Below are 21,502 nucleotides of genomic sequence, written 5' to 3' on the forward strand. Positions count from 1 at the left end.
ACTTTTTTACTTGCAAATATTCTTTCAAAATTGACCTACCCAAGAGCAAGAGTCACTGATGTTCTGATTCATAAATTTAAAAACAAACATTTTTCCATAGGCACAGAATGGGAGAAAATCCTGTATTAATAAAGCCCACGATGTAAGAGCTACACCTATTCCTTCCATGTCAGCGTGCATGTTGTTGGCTTCCAGTGTAAGAGAATTCCATGAGTTGTGGGAGTCATGGCATACTTGCTTGAGAGAGACGCAGAGGCAGAGTTTAAAATCATACTGGGTCAGACCAAAGATCCATCAAGCCCAGCATCCTGTCTCTGACAAGTGGATCCCAAAGAATAGGTCCAAGCCTTCATGCCTATAACAGGGGTAACTAGTGGCATCCCCAGATCTGCATGGTTAACAGTGGTTTATGGATTTTTCCTCAAGGAACTTGTACAATCCCTTTTTAAACCCAGCTATGCTAACTGCTTTTTCTGCATCCTCTGGCAACAAATTCCACAGTTTAAATGTATGTTGAGTGAAAAAAATACTTTCTCCAATTTGTTTAGCTTTATGGAGTGTCCCTTAGTCCTTGAACCATTGGAAACATTCCCTATTTACCCTTTCCACACCACTCATGATTTTATAGACCTCTATCATATCTCCTCTCAGCTGTCTCTTCTCTAGGCTGAAGAATGCTAACCTATTTAGACTTTCCTCATAGGGTAGCTGTTCCAACACTTTTATCATTTGCTCACCTTGTCGAGTTCTGCTATATTCTTTTTGAGAAGAAGGCAACTAGAACTGCACACAGAACTCAAGGTGTGCTCATTCCTTTATTTATAATATCTAACATTCTATATGCTTATTTGACCACTGCTGCACACTGAGCTGAGGATTTTAAAGTATTGAACACCGTGGTAATGCATAAAACAGAACCCAGCATTATGTATCTATAGTTTGGATTATTCTTCCCTATATGCATCATTTTGCATTTGTCAACATTAAATTTAATCTCTAATTACCCAATCTCATCTTGCAATTCCTCATAATCGGCTTGTGATTTAACTACTTTGAACAATTTTGTGTCATCTGCAAATTTGATAACCTCACTCATCACTCCCTTTATCAGATCATTATAAAAATGTTTTTTAATTTTTTTTAGTATTTTCCTCAAACTTAATTTTATATAATTGGGAATCTGTTTGAAATTTTTATATAGTATATATTTTTTTTTTTTTAAAGAGAGAATACATCTTTTATCCTTTTCATCTTTAGCTAAATGTGTTACTGCCTTGGTAATAGTATGACTATTATAGTGCAGCATAAGTACTGTAACCAAGAATACCCTAATTAAGAACCCTAATCATTAAATCTTCCTAATTAGCAGTAATTTTTTTAGATATTTCATCTGCCTTTGACACCATCAATCATTGTATCCTTCTTTCCAGGATGCGCTGTCTCAGTATTGCTGGTTCTGTGATTTCATGATTTACTTCATACTTAACATGTCGTTCTCAACAATTACAAATTGGGCCGGAAATTTCAACTTGGGTCCCTCTGGTGTACCCCAAGGATCAGCATTATCAGCAGCCCTTTTCAACATCTATCTGACTCAGCTGCTTGCCAGACTTGAGGTATACTATAAATTGTATGCGGATGACATACAGTTCTTTTTCCCCCTCAAGGATAGTTAGCATCTCACAGAGCAATTCATCTCATCATTTCTTACAACCATTCGTCATTGGCTTTTTCAAAATAAATTTGCCTTAAACATCCTGAAAACTGAAATTATGATCTTATCTTGGTTCCCTTTTTCTCATGTTTCTGAAAAAATTGTCTTCAAAAATCAAAATATACCCATATCCAAAACAGTTCATAATTTCAGTATTCTCATCGATCCATCTCTTTCTTTGCATGATCACATGCAAGGCCCTTACACAAACTTCATTTTTCAAGTTGCTTACTCTTACGCGATCTAAAACCACTTCTGGATCCTCTTGATTTTCAAACGGTTCTTCAATCGCTTCTTTTCTCTGATTTGTATTATTGCAATGCACGTTTCACCAGTTTGCTTGCTTTTTCACTTTGCCCGTTACAAATGATCTGAAATTCTGCTGCCAGGCTATTAACAGGAACACACATACATGAACTGTATATATTACCTGACTTTGTAAACAGCGCTTCTCTGCAGATATTTGGACACAAGGATATTACAAAGAATTTAGTTGGAGCAAATATAAATTTATTATTGCATATCCTTGGGAGACATAGCCAGACTTTCTACACAGGGGAAAGCACTTCAGCCTGTCTCTCCCAGTATCTTGTAAGAGCTGTATTATATAGGTTTAAACCATACAGAGAATGCCTGTGAGCCTATAGTGATAATCACTTACGCAATAGGACAGTGAGCTAAACTACTTTAACCTGAAAACACTCCCCCCTGAGGCCCCTTTGTTTCTGGCCTTGCTTTTGACAGACGTATTCTGCTTCGTGTTCTGCTTCTTCTGAATTTCTTTTGTCCTCAATCATTTCATTTCCAGGGGGCAGGGAGAAACTCTGATATCAGTTGAGCCTCTCAATTGATTACAGATAATTCAAGAATGTGGTTTGGAATGTGGCCTTGGCCATTTGCTATCTGTAATCTCATGACCTTTGAGCATAGGCTTTGCAGAGCCTAAATGTATTCCAGATGTCTTCCAAAGTCTTGAATCTTTTAGTTGCAAACAGGTCACAGACAATGAAGGATTCTGGGAGCTGAGTGAGCAATAGTCTTAGCATTAGTCTCCATATTAGGTTGCCCATATATCAGAGCACATCACCCCAGTTTTGCAAATGTTACATTGGCTCCCAATTACATTTCGGATACAATATAAGCTCGCGGTTACTATTCATACCCTCATTCATAATATTCCTTCACCGTGGATTACAGCAACACTGAAAATTCATACTCTGTCCAGAAATTTTCGCTCCTCCAGTCAGTGCCTTCTAGATACTCCCTCTCCTTGAAAAGACCATCATGAAGAGACTAGGGAACATGCTTTCTGCATTGCCGGCCTTTTATTATGGAACTTTCTCCCAAAAGAAATAAGAACAATAGCAGAACCAAAGTTTTTTCCGGAAAGCTCTTAAAACCCATTTATTTCAAAAGGCATTTTCCATCTGAGCACTATAAAGTCATCTATATTGATAATAGTTGGGTCTATCTGCACTGTCAATGTCTGTGATTTTGTTTGATTTTTGTCATTGTTGATTGATTCTTATGTAATTTTATGTAATTCTATTATGTGTTTTCTTGTACCCCACTCTGAATGTAGGAAGGGTGGATAATAAATATTTTAAAATAAATACAAAATAAACTAAATAAGTGGGGATGGAGGAGGAGTCTAATGGAGCATTCACAATTAATTAAAAAACATTTAGCTTGCAGAAATCAACTTTCAGATTGTATAGAAATGCAATAATATGCATTATAACTGTAAAGCCATGAGGCGGCATGAAATCTTCCGTGATCAAACCTACACTATGACCCGTTGAAAACTCCAGTCACTTTCCTCTGTATAAACCTGCTCACAGTTACTAGTTTGGGACTCACTTTTCAGGCTGAAGTTAATGCTTTAAACTGGGTCAGTAATGTTCATCTGACATTTCTGTATTTCAAAATATTCGTTTGGCTGGTACATAGACTTGCTATACATATATTTTCAGTCAGTTTTCATAGGCTAAAAGGTAGCTGTTGCTACATATTTAGGGCCTAAGTTTCAAAGCGTGTACATGCATATTATGCAATTTTATATGCATAGATGGCTGTTCTACAATTGACCCAGTCTCAGCACACGTAAATATGTGCGTAACTTGGTTTCACTTATACTTTTACGTGAATTGAAAAAGGTGTGCCTGGGGGCAGAGGTAGGGTGGAGTTGGAACTTAAGCACATACTTTTGATTTTAAAAAGTATGCACATAATTTGAGCGCACAGGTACAAGTTTGTGCATCTACCATGGCACTTGCATGTGAATTTTCAAAGCAAATTATGCCCACTTTGAAAATTTGGAGTAAAGTCTGTATGTATAAGATACTTTAACCCATTATGTCCAGTTATAAAATTACCCTTCCTCTTATTTAAGCTGTTTATTTAAGTGCTATATCCCACTAGTTTATTATGTTGTATCTGTATTAATGTAATCTATTGTACTTTGTAAGCTAGCTATTATACTCCTTCAAAAAAATCGGCAATAAATCTTACTAAATAAATCAAATGAAAATAAAGGAAATTCATGCAGATAGCTGCAGTTTTATTATGTGGAAATTTAATTGTGTATCCAGTGGCTGCTGATTAGCGTATCACCACATCGATTACTGTGTGACCCCAGTTTTCTGACTCTGTTGCCATCAGCACTCATAAATTTCTGTTTTAGTTTTGCTTGCATAGAGATCTCCATTAAATTTCCTGCACAGAAGTGTAAACAGAGGCTTCTGGAACTGCATTCAAATGTTTTGAAGTTGATTTGATGTTCCACAGCTATTACCCAATATAACCCTTGAGCCACTGCGGTTAAAAATCTGAGATGGCTAATTACAGGCTTTTGTACAAAGACTGCAGAGCAAGGAAAACATCTGTAAAATGGTATAGATTAGCTTATGAGCTCTTGCGTAGAATTTCAGGTTCCGTAGACTCTGAGATCTGTAAAAGCAATGAAGGTACAGTGCTGACACAGCTGCAGTTCTCTGCCTCTCTCGTTTCCCTTTGGTGCCCAACAGCATTTCTTTTGCTGAGCTTAGTTCTCATTAGTTTGTAGGTAAAGCCGTTTTAAGAGTTGGGGCAGCAAGCTTGGAGGTCATGGGCTGAGCAGGCTGAGCACATGATGCCGGTCGGATTGAAGAGCAATATTTGTGTCCTTTAACAAGAAACTCCACCTCCTAGAACGCCTCTCTCTAGTTCACGTAAAATATATATGAAACCAAGTCACGTGTAGACTTTTAACTGTACCAAGCCTGGGGTCAATTATAGAATGCAAATATTTCCAAACACCACCTACTAAATGGAAATACCAATCATTAGAGCAAAAAAAATCTCTTAGATATGGACCACTTTAAGACTTCATCCAAATCTGAAAAAAAAGAGACAGAGGGGGATTATAAGCATAAAGGGCTACTAAATATCATATCTTTTATTGCACCACTATTTCATCATCATACCCTACCAAATGTCTTAAGTCCATACCTGAGCCTACACAGGTTGTGTAGACTCAGGTAGGATAACACATGTGTCCCACAGTCACCCATTCTTGACAGATGGGCAGCCAACAAGTATACCCCCCAGTCAAACAGGTCATTAAGGAATTCATTAAAAACCAGGATTACAGTGGGCTCTGGTAGAATTAGACCTGTGATGAGGAGACACACACAGTATCAAGTGCAACAAGAACAAAAAGCCTTCCCTATATTAATAACTGAAGAAGTTCTAGAGAAAAACATTAATGTGTTACCAGAAAAGAGAAAAAAAAACATTGCATGCAGAATTTTAAGATCCATAACCAAAGGATAAAGCAAATTGAGATGGATGACTGTCATCAGTGGCAATACTGCAAAAGGTAAGAGTGAAGTGAATAACAAATCTCAACTAAAGTCTCATAAGGAGTCCAGGAAAAGCAATAACCTTAAAGAGAGAACCTGGAAAGCTATGACCACAAATACTCATAGTTTGGGAAATAAAATCCCAGATCTGCAGGCCCTAATGACAGGCAAATTTGGACATTGTTGCTATCACAGAAACATGGTTCACAGAATCTCATGATTGGGATACAGCAATACCAGGCTACAACTTGTTAAGGAAGGACAGAGTGGATAGAAAAGGGGGTGGTGTGGCTCTTTATGTCAGAAACAATATCCAAGCATCTGAGCTGCAAGGAAGTTGGGGCAATGAAGAAGCACTATGGGTCGACCTAAAAAAAAGATGATGGAGCGTCCATTTATATTGGAGTGGTTTACAGGCCTCCAACCAAAAGGAACGAGCTGGACAGAGACCTGGTTGAAGACATCCTTAAGATAGGAAAGAAGGAAGAAGTGGTGATCGTTGGTGACTTTAATATGCCAGATGTAGACTGGAAAATCCCATCTGCAGAATCTAAAAATAGTAGAGCGATAGTGGATGCGATGCAAGTAACTTTGTTCAAACAAATGGTAATGGAACCCACTAGAGAAGGAACTATACTAGACTTAGTGCTCACTAATGGAGATAATGTATCTGATGTCCAGGTGGGCGCCCACCTCAGCACCAGTGATCATCAAATGGTATGGTTTGATATCACTAAAAGAATATGGAAAAGAAGCAGAAAGACCCAAGTTTTACAGTTCAAAAACACAGACTTTGAAGAAATGGGGAAATTCCTAGAGGAAGAACTAAAAGGCTGGGAGAACGAGAGAGATGTGGATCAGCAGTGGACCAATCTAAAAGGAGCAATTACCAAGGCAACTACTCAATGGGGCGGATTTTAAAAGGCCCACGCGCGCCGGCACACCTATTTTGCCTAGGCCGCCGGCGTGCGTAAAGCCCCGGGACGCGCGTAAGTCCTGGGGCTTTCGAAAAGGGGAGGGAGGAGGCGTGTCCGGGGGCGTTCCCGAAACGACGCGGCGTTTCGGGGGCGTGACGTGGTGTTTCGGGGGCGGGCCAGGGGGCGTGGCGCCGGCCCAGGGGCGTGGTTGAGGCCTCCGGACCAGCCCCCGGGACCGGAGGACGGAGCGGGGCTGCCGGCCGACGCGCGCAAAGGTAGGGGGGGGTTTAGGTAGGGCCGGGGGGTGGGTTAGGTAGGGGAAGGGAGGGGAAGGTGGGGGGAGGGTGAAGAAAAGTTCCCTCCGAGGCCGCTCCGAAATCGGAGCGGCCTCGGAGGGAACAGGCAGGCCGCGCTGGGCTCGGCACGCGCAGGTTGCACAAATGTGCACCCCCTTGCGCGCGCCGACCCCGGATTTTATAAGATACGCGCGGCTACGCACATATCTTATAAAATCCAGCGTACTTTTGTTCGCACCTGGTGCGCGAACAAAAGTACGTGCTCGCGTATTTTTTAAAAATCTGCTCCTATATGTTAGAAGTGTAAAGAAAAGCAAAAGAAAAATGAAACCTATCTGGTTCTCAAAGGAAGTGGCTGACAAAATTAAGACTAAAAGAACAGCATTCAAGAAATATAAAAGATCCCAAAGGGAGGAGCACAAAGAACAATATTTAATTCAACTGAGGGAGACAAAGAAATTAATCAAGTCGGAAAAAAGTCAAGCGGAAGAGAGGATTGCCAAGGAGATAAAGAATGGTAACAAAACATTTTTCAGATACATCAGTGAAAAGAGAAAAGTTCAAAACGGTATAGTGAAATTGAAAGGTGGAAATGATCAATGCGTGGAGAGAGACGAAGAAATGGCAGATATATTAAACGAATACTTCAGTTCTGTGTTCACTAAAGAAGACCCTGGAGAAGGACCATCTCTACACAACAAGAAACTGGAAGGAAGTGGAATAGACGAAAACCCTTTTACAGTAGAAAATGTATGGGAAGAGCTAAAGAATCTGAAAGTGGACAAAGCCATGGGACCTGATGGGATTCATCCAAGGATACTGAGGGAGCTCAGAGATGTGCTGGCGGGTCCGCTGTGTGACCTGTTCAATAGATCCCTAGAATCAGGAGTGGTGCCGAGTGATTGGAGAAGAGCGGTGGTGGTCCCGCTTCACATGAGTGGGAACAGAGAAAAGGCTGGTAACTACAGACCGGTTAGCCTCACTTTGGTGGTGGGAAAAGTAATGGAGTCACTGTTGAAAGAGAGAATAGTGAACTATCTACAGTCTGGAGAATTACTGGACCTGAGGCAGCATGGATTCACCAGGGGAAGATCCTGTCAGACAAATCTGATTGACTTTTTTGACTGGATAACCAAGGAATTGGATCGAGGAAGAGCGCTCGATGTCATCTACTTAGATTTCAGCAAAGCTTTTGATATGGTTCCGCATAGGAGACTGGTGAATAAAACGAGAAGCTTAGGAGTAAGTGCCGAGGTGGTGACCTGGATTGCAAACTGGTTGACAGACAGAAGACAATGTGTGATGGTAAATGGAACTTTCTCTGAAGAGAGAGCGGTTTTAAGTGGTGTACCGCAAGGATTGGTGTTGGGACCGGTCCTGTTCAATATCTTTGTGAGCGACATTGCGGACGGGATAGAAGGTAAGATTTGTCTTTTTGCGGACGACACTAAGACCTGCAACAGAGAGGACACGCCGGAAGGAGTGGAGAGAATGAGACGGGATTTAAGGAAACTGGAAGAGTGGTCGAAGATATGGCAGCTGAGATTCAATGCCAAGAAGTGCAGAGTCATGCATATGGGGAGTGGAAATCCTAATGAACTGTATTCGATGGGGGGGGGAAAGGCTGATGTGCACGGAGCAGGAGAGAGACCTTGGAGTTATAGTGTCTAATGATATGAAGTCTGCGAATCAATGCGACAAGGCGATAGCAAAAGCCAGAAGAATGCTAGGCTGCATAGAGAGAGGAATATCGAGTAAGAAAAGGGAAGTGATTATCCCCTTGTACAGGTCCTTGGTGAGGCCTCACCTGGAGTACTGTGTTCAGTTCTGGAGACCGTATCTACAAAGAGACAGAGACAAGATTGAAGCGGTGCAGAGAAGGGCGACCAGAAAGGTGGAGGGTCTTCATCGGATGTCATATGAGGAGAGATTGAAGAATCTAAATATGTACACCCTGGAGGAAAGGAGGAGCAGGGGTGATATGATTCAGACTTTCAGATACTTGAAAAACTTTAACGATCCAAAGACAACGACAAATCTTTTCCGGCAGAAAAAAATCAGCAGAACCAGAGGTCACGAGCTGAGGCTCCAAGGAGGAAGACTAAGAACCAATGTCAGGAAGTATTTCTTCACGGAGAGAGTGGTGGATGCCTGGAATGCCCTTCCGGAGGAAGTGGTGAAGTCCAAAACTGCGAAGGACTTCAAAGAGGCATGGGATAAACACTGTGGATCCATCAGGTCTAGAGGAAGCGTATAAAGAGGAGGCAGCAAAACACTGCACGGAGCGGCAGTAGCCACAGAGGCATTCATGGAGCGGGATGCCAGTGGCCAGTGGTTGGTGTTCCACCTTCACGGAGCGGAAGGATGGAGGGCTGCCATCTCCAAATTAAAAAAAAACAACAAAAAAACAGGGATGGGTTCATGGGCTATAGGTATTACCAATTATTAGGCTTATTCAATTACCAATTATTAGGCATTTCAATATTAGATGATAGTTAATGTGACTTTCAAGGCATGCTTCACTTTCGATGCGTGTCCAGCGTGGCTCTCTGCTGCAACGGCAGGGGAGAAGAAAAACTGGTGCTTCACACATGTCCAGCGTTGCTTTCTGCTTCAACGGCAGAGAGCTATGCTGCCACTTAACCAACTAATCAAACTTAATATTTCGCTTGGAGGCAGCTCCATCACTGCTCTCTACATTGGTGGTGGGGGTGAAAGGGAAATGGAGCCTAGGGTTGGTAGGAGCCGGGAGAAACAGATAGGTATGGGAGAGGGGAAGTGTGAAGCTTACTGGGCAGACTGGATGGACCGATTGGGCTTCTTCTGCCGTCATTTTCTATGTTTCTATGTTTCATAGTCATTTTTTATAACCTATTTTCTATGCATTTAAAAAACGTATTTGGGAAATTAAACCTTGGATAAAATGATAACGTATTGCACTTTTTAACACAAACAACACCCAAAGGCTTGTTTGAAAAGTTGAGACTTATCTTAAATTGCAGTGTGATTACTCTTTTTAATGCAAAGAGCACTCAGCACAAGCCACATTTAAAATGTGAGTCTTCATCAAACGTGCTTGGCTCTTCATTACCACAGTTAAGCTGAAGCAACCTGTCACCTGTCACATAACGGTCAATTTTCCAAGGACTTAGGTGCCTAACTTTGGGAATTAGTCACCTAAATCGTCTCCTTTGAAAAATGAATAGTGCTGATCACCTAAATTTAGGCTCATAATTTAGGGATGGAGCATTTTTAAAAATTGACCCCATAGTTGAATCTCTGTCCACACTTTCAGTGTACAAACCTTGCAGTTTATCATAATATATGCATCTTTTATAGTGAACCTGTAATATGCATGACCATTATAGCATTCCAGGTCAGTTTCATTGACGCTCAAGAAGCCCAGCTTCTGATTGAATATGAGGCTCATCCATAATGTCTGGTAACCTGATTATTCTTTTGGTTTGGCACTTGATGTTTCACAATGGTTCTCTATCACAGATAGAAATCCTGTCATTTCAAAGGAATAGTAGTGCTGGAGATTGTCCTTTTCATTGTGTGTGGAGTATTAGGCCAGCACTATGTCAGATAACAGCTCTGGTCAGTCTTACTCAGTCTGTACCTCTTGGAATATGTAGGTGTCAATATTCATGGTAATCTTCCTGACTTGGTAATATTCATGGTCAGTGGCAACGATCTGAGATTCCTTAGTATTTTTAAAACGAGAGTAGTATTTGTTGATTATTTATGTAAGGGACTTCACCATTTAGTTGTTTTTTTGTACAGTGTGCACCAGGGGCCCAGTTTAAACCTTTTACATGTCCAGTAGTCTGTGTGTCTGAACTTTGTTCTTTTATTTTTGATGGGCCAGTTCTTTGACTGTTTATATGCAAGCCCATAGCTGTGCAAGAAGTTTCTCTTTCTTATACCTTGTAAGATACATGCTGATTTCTCACTGTTGCCTTGTGACATACAATATATATACTGTATGCATTGTCAGAGGGCAAGTCTTATAAAAGCTACAGATAGCATGACACCATGACAAAAGTGCATGCTTAATTTTAGTATGTGAAAACATTTATTTCCAACATAAGCTCTCAGAGTATTTAAGCTTTATAGAAATATATAAAAAGCTATTTGTAAGAGGAACACTAGAGGTTTATTTAGAAGGGAAATACCACAGTGATCTCATTTCTACGTTTAGGACAAAAAAATCGCCCACGCTCTTTTTCACTGCCCATAAAAGAGAAGAAACACAGTTCCTGATGTGGGACAAACTGTTCTCTTTCAAACCCTTCTAGATTTTTATTTTCAAAGTCTGCCTGGCTAAAATCATCTCCCAGGTCTTTAGGTTCAAAAATAAAGAGAAACTTTTCAAAAGAAACAATAACCTAATCTAGCATTTGTTGGGCACATTACCCTACGTTCAGCCCCATTTAGTCATAAGTATTTTATATGAGATACCCTCATTGAGCAATGATGTTGGGAAGTGATCAAAGAACGTGGGCTCTTTAAGGTAGATGGCTAAATGACTCAACTCAAGAAACTATGATTTACCTAAAAACATAATAAGATTTAATAAGAAATATTCAGCAGTACCCAGAGCAATCAAAGACTGGGTCACCTCTCCCAAGTGAAGGACTAGAGCAGTTCATGAAAGATGTAAAGGAGAACATCAACTCATTAAGGGGCGGATTTTCAGAGCCCTGCTCGCCTAAATCCGCCTAAATCCGGGCGGATTTAGGCGAGCAGGGCCCTGCGCGCCGGTGCGCCTATGTTCAATAGGCCTACCGGCGCACGCAGACCCCGGGACTCGCGTAAGTCCCGGGGTTTTCCGAGGGGGGCGTGTCGAGGGGTGGGCCCGATCCACGCAGCGTTTTCGGGGCGGGCCGTAGCGTTTCGGGGGCGGGCCCGGGGGCGTGGTTACGGCCCGGGGCGGTCCGGGGGCATGGCCGCGCCCTCCGGACCCGCCCCCAGGTTGCGTCCCGGCGCGCTAGCGGCCCGCTGGCGCGCGGGGATTTACGTCTCCCTCCGGGAGGCGTAAATCCCCCGACAAAGGTAAGGGGGGGGTTTAGACAGGGCCAGGCGGGTGGGTTAGGTAGGGGAAGGGAGGGGAAGGTGAGGGGAGGGCAAAAGAAAGTTCCCTCCGAGGCCGCTCCGATTTCGGAGCGGCCTCGGAGGGAACGGAGGTAGGCTGTGCGGCTCGGCGCGCGCCGGCTATACGGAATCGATAGCCTTGCGCGCGCCGATCCCGGATTTTAGCGGCTATGCGCATATCTACTAAAATCCAGCGTACTTTTGTTTGCGCCTGATGCGCCAACAAAAGTACGCCAAATCGCGCTATTTGAAAATCTACCCCTAAAAGAGCACATTCGGAAGAAGATAGGGAAAGAATTTTCAAACAACCCAAATTTTCAAAGCTGACTTGTGTGGGTTAAGTCTGTTTGGAAAATGGTCTTGTGTGGGTTAAGTCTGTTTGGAAAATGGTCAGGTTCACTGGGTACATCTATGAACATGCATGCAAATTTTCAAAAATCAAAAGTATGCACATCAATCTTTTCTTCATCCCAACTCTGTTCCCCAGAACACCTCTTAAAGTCTTGCACAAAAGTAAGCACAAAGTTGAGTTTTGTGCATACTTTTGTGTGCGTCGGACCCCACCTGATTTGCAAAAGGCCATTTACACTCATAAAACCTGGTTTAAGTTCATAAATCCTTTTGAAAAACAATCCCTAAATGTCTACTTTTTGTAGAAAGAAAATTTGGTATTCTATTTGACAAAAAAGGAAAAGAAGTCTAAAGAAAATCTGAAGGACAACAGAGTCATTAATACAAATGTCTTAATGAGAACACTTTTCAAAACCATTTACCTGGGTAAATGTGCTGGCTAAATTCAGCTAAAGCACGCTTGGGGTTCCTCAACCTGCATACTTTGAACTGGATTAACGGGAGGCATACCCAGGAATGTATTTAGGGCAGGGATGGAAAACATATCTAGGTTGTATTTGTATTTTAGATTTAATTACCCCCCTTTCCATATCTGAAATCCAGGCATGTTATAAATTCAGATACAGTTTTCAAATCCACCTGTACTATTTTCCAGCAAAACCCCACCCACAGAAAAGGCAGGTGCAAAATCCATGGGTTCTTTGTACTCATGGGAATTTTTCAAAGGGAAAGCATTCAGAATGGAGAAGGGGCAGTCAGGGTGAGGCACACTTTCATTGTTCCTTCTCACCCACTGGTATTCATAGTTTCTCCATGATAAGCAGAACAAACCACCACATGAAATTGGGTGACGTCATCCAAGAGTACCATGTTGGTGCTCTTCTTTTTCCCCCTTCTGAGCAAGCGTAATGCACCTGCGCTGGTGCCACCATGTGACTTTCCTCAGTCTTAATTTGGCCACCTCGCAAACGGTCGAGTGTTCTCTCTCACATCAGCCACGGTTCTTTAAAAAAAAAAGAAAAACTCGAGTCCAAGATGGCCGCCCAATAGACGAGACGCACACAACCTCGCTCCGGGCTACCTCTTTGAAATTTGCCTTTCTTTAAAAAATTACCTAAAATTACTATCCATGCCGCACACTAAACGAAAGGCTAAATTAAAGACAAATATTACCTCAACTCCTGTGGATATTCGGCAGCCAAGTATCGAGAGTTTGTTTGCAGGACCTGGAAGGATTCAGCCGGTACGAGGCAACGCGGAGACCCCCGGAGAGGAGCAGGCTCCGGGGATCCAGTTGGAAGAGACATCCCTCAGCCCCGGCGCACCGGAGACTCCGGACCCGCCGTCTGGGATTTTTAGTACATCAGGTGAAGCCACAGTCGGGTGGCTAGAAGAAAAAATGGCGCCAGTAAGAACTTTGACCCTGAGAAAGAATGCCATGGAGGCAGTGCTTTCGGAGAGCCGGGAAGATTGAGGCTGCAAGGGTCAGTCGTCATTGGAGAATCAAGACGCCGGGAATAACGGAGAACTTGGGGCAACAGGAAAATGTGAGCCCTTTTGAAAAACCTAAAGAAATTAATGTAGATACAATTTGGGGCATGTTTATAGCTATGGACTCCTCTATTAAAAATATGTCTGGATTACTTAGAGAAAACCTTCAACATCCTAAGAACTTTGAGATTAAAGTTAAAGTAATGGAAAAACGAATTATGGAGAATGAACAGAGGGTTGAAGGTATTAAAGAAGTACAAAACAATTTGGTAAAATCTGATATTATAAACAATGCCCGAATTGAAAAAATGGAGAATGAGCAAAAGCGTCTTAATCTTCGTATATTGAATTTCCCGAGGCTTAAAGGTCTATCACCAAGGGATTTATTTAGAAGTTATATTAAGGACATTTTAAAATTTCCTGAAGAGACATTACCGGTTTTATCTAGGATATACTACCTGCCTAGCAATAAAGAAAAGAAAAAAGATCAATTACCATCTCTGCAAAAAGAGAAAGATGTGTCTATGGATGTATCTGCTCTCCTTGAAATGACTCTGGAAACAGTGATAACAACTAGAGAAACTTTGTTTGTATCTTTTGTTTTTATCTCTGATAGAGATACTTTATTGAGAAGTTATTTAAGAAACCAAGATTTGCAATTCCATGGTTTTAGGCTATGGATATATCCAGATGTAACAAATGCTGCTCAGGAGAGAAGAAGGAGTTTCCTACAAATGCGGCCAGAAGCCTTAAGCAGGGGAGCAAAATTTATATTAAGATATCCCTCAAAATGTGTTTTGATTTTTCAAGATGCTAGGTTTCAAGATCCTACACAGCTGCAAGTGTATCTTGACTCACATTCCTGAATATTGTCTCAAGCCCGTGCATTGAATTGATTAACCATTCAGGAATCATTTATTGGACGAGAATATAGGTTAATAATGGTGTTTTCTTCTAAACAGACTGCTCATTTATGTATTGGACTTCCTATTTCTTATAATATTTCTGATTAGGAAGTTATTATTTTATTTTAAACAAGTGATGTAATGAAGGGTTTCCTAATTCTCTCATCTGATATTCTTGAACTTATGTTCTGTAAATTGTGTAAAATTTAATAAAAAATATAAATTAAAAAAAAAGAAAAGAAAAAATACACAGAAAAGGAAGATTTAACAACCCTTTTATTCAGATCAAGAAATGATGTCTCAAAGATCTTCAGTCGAAAAGAATGAATAATTTTAAGTCATGTGAGAGGTGCCGCCATAAAATGGCATCAGCTGATCAGCACAATATACGCCTCAGGTGCCTGGAGCCGGAACACGATAGCTCTTCCTGTGAGCTCTATGAAAAAATGTCTTCAAGATAGTTTACAGCAGGAGTGCTCAAACTGATCATTGAGTCCCTTCCCTTCACCCAGCCAGTTGAATTTTCAGGATATCGCTAATGAATATGCATGAGAAATACTTGCATATGTAGGAGGAAGTGCATGCAAATAAATTTCATACATATTCATTAGAGATATCTTGAAAATCTGACTGGCTGGAGGAGCCCTAAGGATTGGTTTGTTCACCCATGGTATAAAGAGATCAAAAGCTCAAGTAGGAGCTGAAAACCTCATCTGAGATGAAAAATCTAACCATCATTATAAAAGGCAAGCACGATCCCCAACAAGGGAATCTTCAAGCTTAAAAATTTTACACAGAAGTTCATTGGCTCAAAGAGAACACCATGAAAAACATTCTGCGCTGAAACATTACAGTGCTAAAAGGCACAGAAACATCAGTGCTAACAAAGGTCGTGCAGACACATTGGTGCCAAAGACTGGTGCACAAATATCAGTGCCAAAGTGCACCAGCAAAAGGACATCCACGTGGGATGACACACAGATGCCAGCACTCAAAGATTTTGGTACAACATCTTCAGTGCAAAATAGTGTAAAGAGATTGATGCACATAGCTGGCATTGAAACTTCCTTGTGCCACAATAATGGTGCCAACAAAAGGGCACACTAAGGCCCAGATTTTAAAACACCTACGTGCGTAAATGGCCTTACGCGTGCCGGGCCTATTTTCTAAAAATTTCTGAAAATCTACCCTTAAAAGCATAAAATGAAGAGACCAGCGGTAAACACATATTCAGAATCAGTGCTCCTTTGCTAATACCATAAGAAGTACCATTGACTAGATAGTGCTATTCATTTATCCAAAAGCTGTGAACAGACTTAGTGAAAACATATGCTAGCAAACTACATAACATGGGACCAACATTCCAGAAGCCAATATTTTAGTACTTAAGGAGCAGAATCCATTCAAAGTCCCAGCGTCTGTTTTTATGGATAAAATAATGAATCATTGGTAATAAATACAGAAGAATCTATAGAAGAAAGGAGAAAATCATCATCTCCATCTTACAATCCTTACTTCACAGAAGTAACTCTTTAGAATATGTGTCAGATCCAATGGATCCAATGGCACACCATTGGATCCATCTCCAGAACCAAATAGAGTATCAACCCCACCAGAAGATAGTACCTATTCAGCTGTTATTCCAAAAGATGTCAGAAGCAGTCTCTTTCAGTTTGCAAGAGGAGAACACACAGAACTCAAAGGCATCCTTTAATATATATACTACCTCCAAACAATACAAAATTGTCCCCATGCATCCATCTATTTTGGATGTTCAGACAAAATTATGGAAAGCACCATATTTTGTAACACAAGTAGCAAAAACTATAGACCTGAAATACAGGACCTAGCCATAATAAAGTACTGCTGCATCATGAATCTCTTATAGTCAAAATCAGTGATGAAAAAGCAAAGACAACAAAAATATATTCGAATACTCCTCCATGTAGAGACCCAAGAATCTTGGATACAATGGGGAAGAGAGTGTTCAAAAGTGTTAAATTCATGGACCAGTAGACCAAGGTAGAGCTGATGCAACCTGCGGGCAGGAGCCCTGGAGGTTCCCACTATCAGCAGGTGGATTCAGATGAGGCAGAGGCCCAACTGGAACTTCACCTTTAGAAGCCCACATTCTCCTCGGGTTGAGCCTTTGGGTGCCGGGGCTGGCAGGTCTTATGTGAGGGCCTCTGCTGCTTGTAGAGAGATCCGTCACAGTCACTGGGTCGGGTAATTTAGTATAGGTGAATCCGGAGCAGGCAGGGTCAGTGGCAGGTGATGTTCAAGAATATCCAGGAGGCTTGCCGTGGTCAGTGGCAGGCAGCATTCAAGAAAATCCAGGAGTCAGGCAGTGGTCAGTGGCAGGCAGCATTCAAGAATATCGAGGAGTCAGGCAGAGGTCAATACCGGATATCCGCCAAAGGGAAAGATGGGACAGATAGGCAGGGCAAGAAGACAAAGATCACAGGAACTGAAGACACTGAAGCAACTCACAACACTAAAAACATAAGAACATAAGAAAATGCCATACTGGGTCAGACCAAGAGTCCATCAAGCCCATCATTCTGTTTCCAACAGTGGCCAATCCAGGCCATATGAACCTGGCAAGTACCCAAAAACTAAGTAACTTGCCCAACAAAGGTAGGGGGGGGATTTAGGTAGGGCTGGGGGGTGGGGTAGATAGGGAAGGGAGGGGAAGGTGGGGGGACGCGGAGGGAACGGAGGCAGGCTGCACGGCTTGGCGCTCGCAGGCTGTCGATTTTGCGCAGCCTTGCACGCGCCGACCCCAGATTTTATAAGATACGCGTGGCTATGCACGCGCATATGTTTTGAAGGTCTACCTCATTGTGAACTTAATAGCAGGTAATGGACTTCTCCTCCAAGAACTTATCCAATCCTTTTTTAAACACCGCTATACTAACTGCACTAACCACATCCTCTGGCAACAAATTCCAGGGTTTAATTGTGTGTTGAGTAAAAAAGAACTTTCTCCGATTAGTTTTAATTGTGCCCCCTAGTCTTTCTACTATCCGAAAGAGTAAATAACCGATTCACATCTACCCATTCTAGACCTCTCATGATTTTAAACATCTCTATCATATCCCCCCTCAGCCGTCGCTTCTCCAAGCTGAAAAGTCCTAACCTCTTTAGTCTTTCCTCATAGAGGAGCTGTTCCATTCTCCTTATCATTTTGGTAGCCCTTCTCTGTACCTTCTCCATCGCAATTATATCTTTTTTGAGATGCGGCAACCAGAATTGTACATAGTATTCAAGGTGCGGTCTCACCATGGAGCGATACAGAGGCATTATGACATTTTCCGTTTTATTCACCATTCCCTTTCTAATAATTCCCAACATTCTGTTTGCTTTTTTGACTGCCGCAGCACATTTGAACCGACGATTTCAATGTGTTATCCACTATGATGCCTAGATCTCTTTCTTGGGTAGTAGCACCTAATAAGGAACCCAACATTGTGTAATTATAGCATGGGTTATTTTTCCCTATATGCATCACCTTGCACTTATCAACATTAAATTTCATCTGCCATTTGGATGCCCAATTTTCCAGTCTCACAAGTCTTCCTGCAATTTATCACAATCTGCTTGTGATTTAACTACTCTGAACAATTTTGTGTCATCTGCAAATTCGATTATCTCACTCGTCGTATTTCTTTCAGGATCATTTATAAATATATTGAAAAGTATGGGTCCCAATACAGATCCCTGAGGCACTCCACTGTCCACTCCCTTCCACTGAGAAAATTGTCCATTTAATCCTATTCTCTGTTTCCTGTCTTTTAGCCAGTTTGCAATCCACGAAAGGACATCGCCTCCTATCCCATGACTTTTTACTTTTCCTAGAAGCCTCTCATGAGGAACTTTGTCAAACGCCTTCTGAAAATCCAAGTATACTACATCTACCGGTTCACCTTTATCCACATGTTTATTAACTCCTTCAAAAAAGTGAAGCAGATTTGTGAGGCAAGACTTGCCTTGGGTAAAGCCATGCTGACTTTGTTCCATTAAACCATGTCTTTCTAGATGTTCTGTGATTTTCATGTTTGGCACACTTTCCACTATTTTTCCTATCACTGAAGTCAGGCTAACTGGTCTATAGTTTCCCGGATCGTCCCTGGAGCCCTTTTTAAATATTGGGGTTACATTTGCTATCCTCCAGTCTTCAGGTACAATGGATGATTTTAATGATAGGTTACAAATTTTTACTAATAAGTCTGAAATTTCATTTTTTAGTTCCTTCAGAACTTTGGGGTGTATACCATCCGGTCCAGGTGATTTACTACTCTTCAGTTTGTCAGTTTGTCAATCAGGTCTACCACATCTTCTAGGTTCACAGTGATTTGATTCAGTCCATCTGAATCATTACCCATGAAAACCTTCTCCATTACAGGTACCTCCCCAACATCCTCTTCAGTAAACACCGAAGAAAAGAAATCATTTAATCTTTCCGCGATGGCCTTATCTTCTCTAAGTGCCCCTTTAACTCCTCGATCATCTAACGGTCCAACTGACTCCCTCACAGGCTTTCTGCTTCGGATATATTTTAAAAAGTTTTTACTGTGAGTTTTTGCCTCTATGGCCAACTTCTTTTCAAATTCTCTGTTAGCCTGTCTTACATTTAACTTGCCAACATTTATGCATTATCCTATTTTCTTCTGTTGGATCCTACTTACAATTTCTGAATGAAGATCTTTTGGCTAAAATAGCTTCTTTCACCTCCCCTTTAAACCATGCCGGTAATCGTTTTGCCTGCTTTCCACCTTTCTTAATGTGTGGAATACAGAGAAAGTCGCCCAGGGGCGCGCCCCTGGGCGACTTTCTCTGACTCTTTCATCGTCGGATATGTCCTACGTTTGGATGGGAAAGAAAAGGAAAATTAAGATGGCGATATCAACACCTGTAAGAGGAGACATCACAGGCCCGATGGATCAACATCTTATTCGGAGGGTGAGTCAGAACACGAGAGAAGTCATACCGGACATCTCTTTTTCATCGGGAGCCTCCGGTAGTCCAGCCATTGACCAGTCCCCCAATGTAACTGCTGGGAATAGTGGGGCCAGTGGAGAGTCTGACCCTAGGACTGAGGCATTAACATCGCCGGGACCCAGAGTTCAGATACCAGGACTACAGGAAGGGACTAGAAATAATAATGATAGTGATTTGGGACATGTGTCTCCTAGTGATTTAAATGATGAAGAAGTCCCTCCTGATAACATCACCCTGGTGGATGTGTGGAGGGTGGTTTCTAAAATGGAAAGGTTATTATCCCTTTCCATGAGTCAGTCCACCACTACGGCATTGGAAACTAAGAAACACTTGGAGGATCACAATAAAAGAATTGTTTATTTAGAAACTGTGACAGAGTCAAACCTGTCACAAGTTGCAACTTTACAAGCTACTAGTACAGCATGTATAAAGGATTCTTTAATTATGTATAAGAAGTTAGAGGGATATGAGAACATCTTAAGGAGAAATAATCTGAGGTTTCTAAATTTCCCATGTATCAGATTAATATCTGCACAAGAATTATTAAGTAAATATGCTAGGGAAATTTTGGGTATAACCAAGGAATTAACTATTTCAAAAATGTTTTATTTACCTATAAAAAAAAGGGATATTTTAACTCCTGAAGGTGGTATTGATGTTTTAGTACCAGCCAGTCCCAATCTAACTGATTTCCTAGAATCATCAAATGATATTATCCAATCAAGAGCCACACTGTTAGTGACTTTTGGTTTGGAAAATGAGAAAAACCTTATTCTCCAGAGATACTTTAGAAATAAAGAAATCTTGTTTTGTGGTCAGAAAATTCAAGTATTTCCGGACGTTTCCAAAGATACTCAAATGAGGCGGAAACAGTTTTTGAACTTGAGACTGAGGGTGGTTGCTTTGGGAGCCACCTTTTTTCTCAAATTCCCCTGCAAATGTTTAGTTACTTATCAGAGTAATAGATTTGTGTTTCTGGAACCACCTCATTTAGAAACATGGTATTTTTTAACAATGACCACGCCTCTTGCACACTTTTTACTTTTGTAGCTGCTCCTTTCAGTTTTTTTCTAACAATTTTTCTCATTTTATCAAAGTTTCCCTTTTGAAAGTTTAGCACGAGAGCCGTGGATTTGCTTACTGTCCCCCTTCCAGTCATTAATTCAAATTTGATCATATTATGATCACTATTGCCAAGCGGCCCCACCACCGTTACCTCTGTCACTAAATCCTGTGCTACACTGAGAATTAGGTCTAAAACTGCTCCCTCTCTCGTCGGGTCCTGAACCAATTGCTCCATAAAGCTATCATTTATTCCATCCATGAATTTTATCTCTGTAGCGTGTCCCGATGATACATTTGCCCAGTCAATATTGGGGTAATTGAAGTCTCCCATTATTATCGCACTACCAATTTGGTTAGCTTCCCTAATTTCTCTTAGCATTTCACTGTCAGTCTCACCATCTTGACCAGGTGGACGGTAGTATACTCCTATCACTATAGTCTTCCCCGACACACAAGGGATTTCTATCCATAAAGATTCAATTGTGCATTTAGTCTCATGCAGGATGTTTATCCTGTTGGACTCTATGCCATCCCGGACATAAAGCGCCACACTGCCTCCCGGGTGCTCCTCTCTATCATTGCGATATAATTTGTACCCTGGTATAGCACTGTCCCATTGGTTGTCCTCCTTCCACCATGTCTCTGAGATGCCAATTAAGTCTATGTCATCATTCACTGCTATACATTCTAATTCTCCCATCTTACTTCTTAAGACTTCTGGCATTAGCATACAGACATTTCAAAGTTTGTTTTTTGTTTGTATTTTCATTTTGCTTTTTAATTGATAGCGATAAGTTAGAATTTTTTAGCTCAGGTGAGTTTT

At 41.4% G+C, this 21,502-nt stretch overlaps 1 protein-coding gene across 2 annotated transcripts in view; it reads left to right on the forward strand.

Annotated features, from left to right (window-relative positions):
• Positions 1–21,502, forward strand: part of MYO1E (myosin IE) — a 416,393-nt gene that overhangs the window by 335,734 nt on the left and 59,157 nt on the right. The window lies entirely within an intron of this gene.

Source organism: Rhinatrema bivittatum, chromosome 13 (genome assembly GCF_901001135.1).
Source record: "Rhinatrema bivittatum chromosome 13, aRhiBiv1.1, whole genome shotgun sequence".
Lineage (NCBI taxonomy): Eukaryota > Metazoa > Chordata > Amphibia > Gymnophiona > Rhinatrematidae > Rhinatrema > Rhinatrema bivittatum.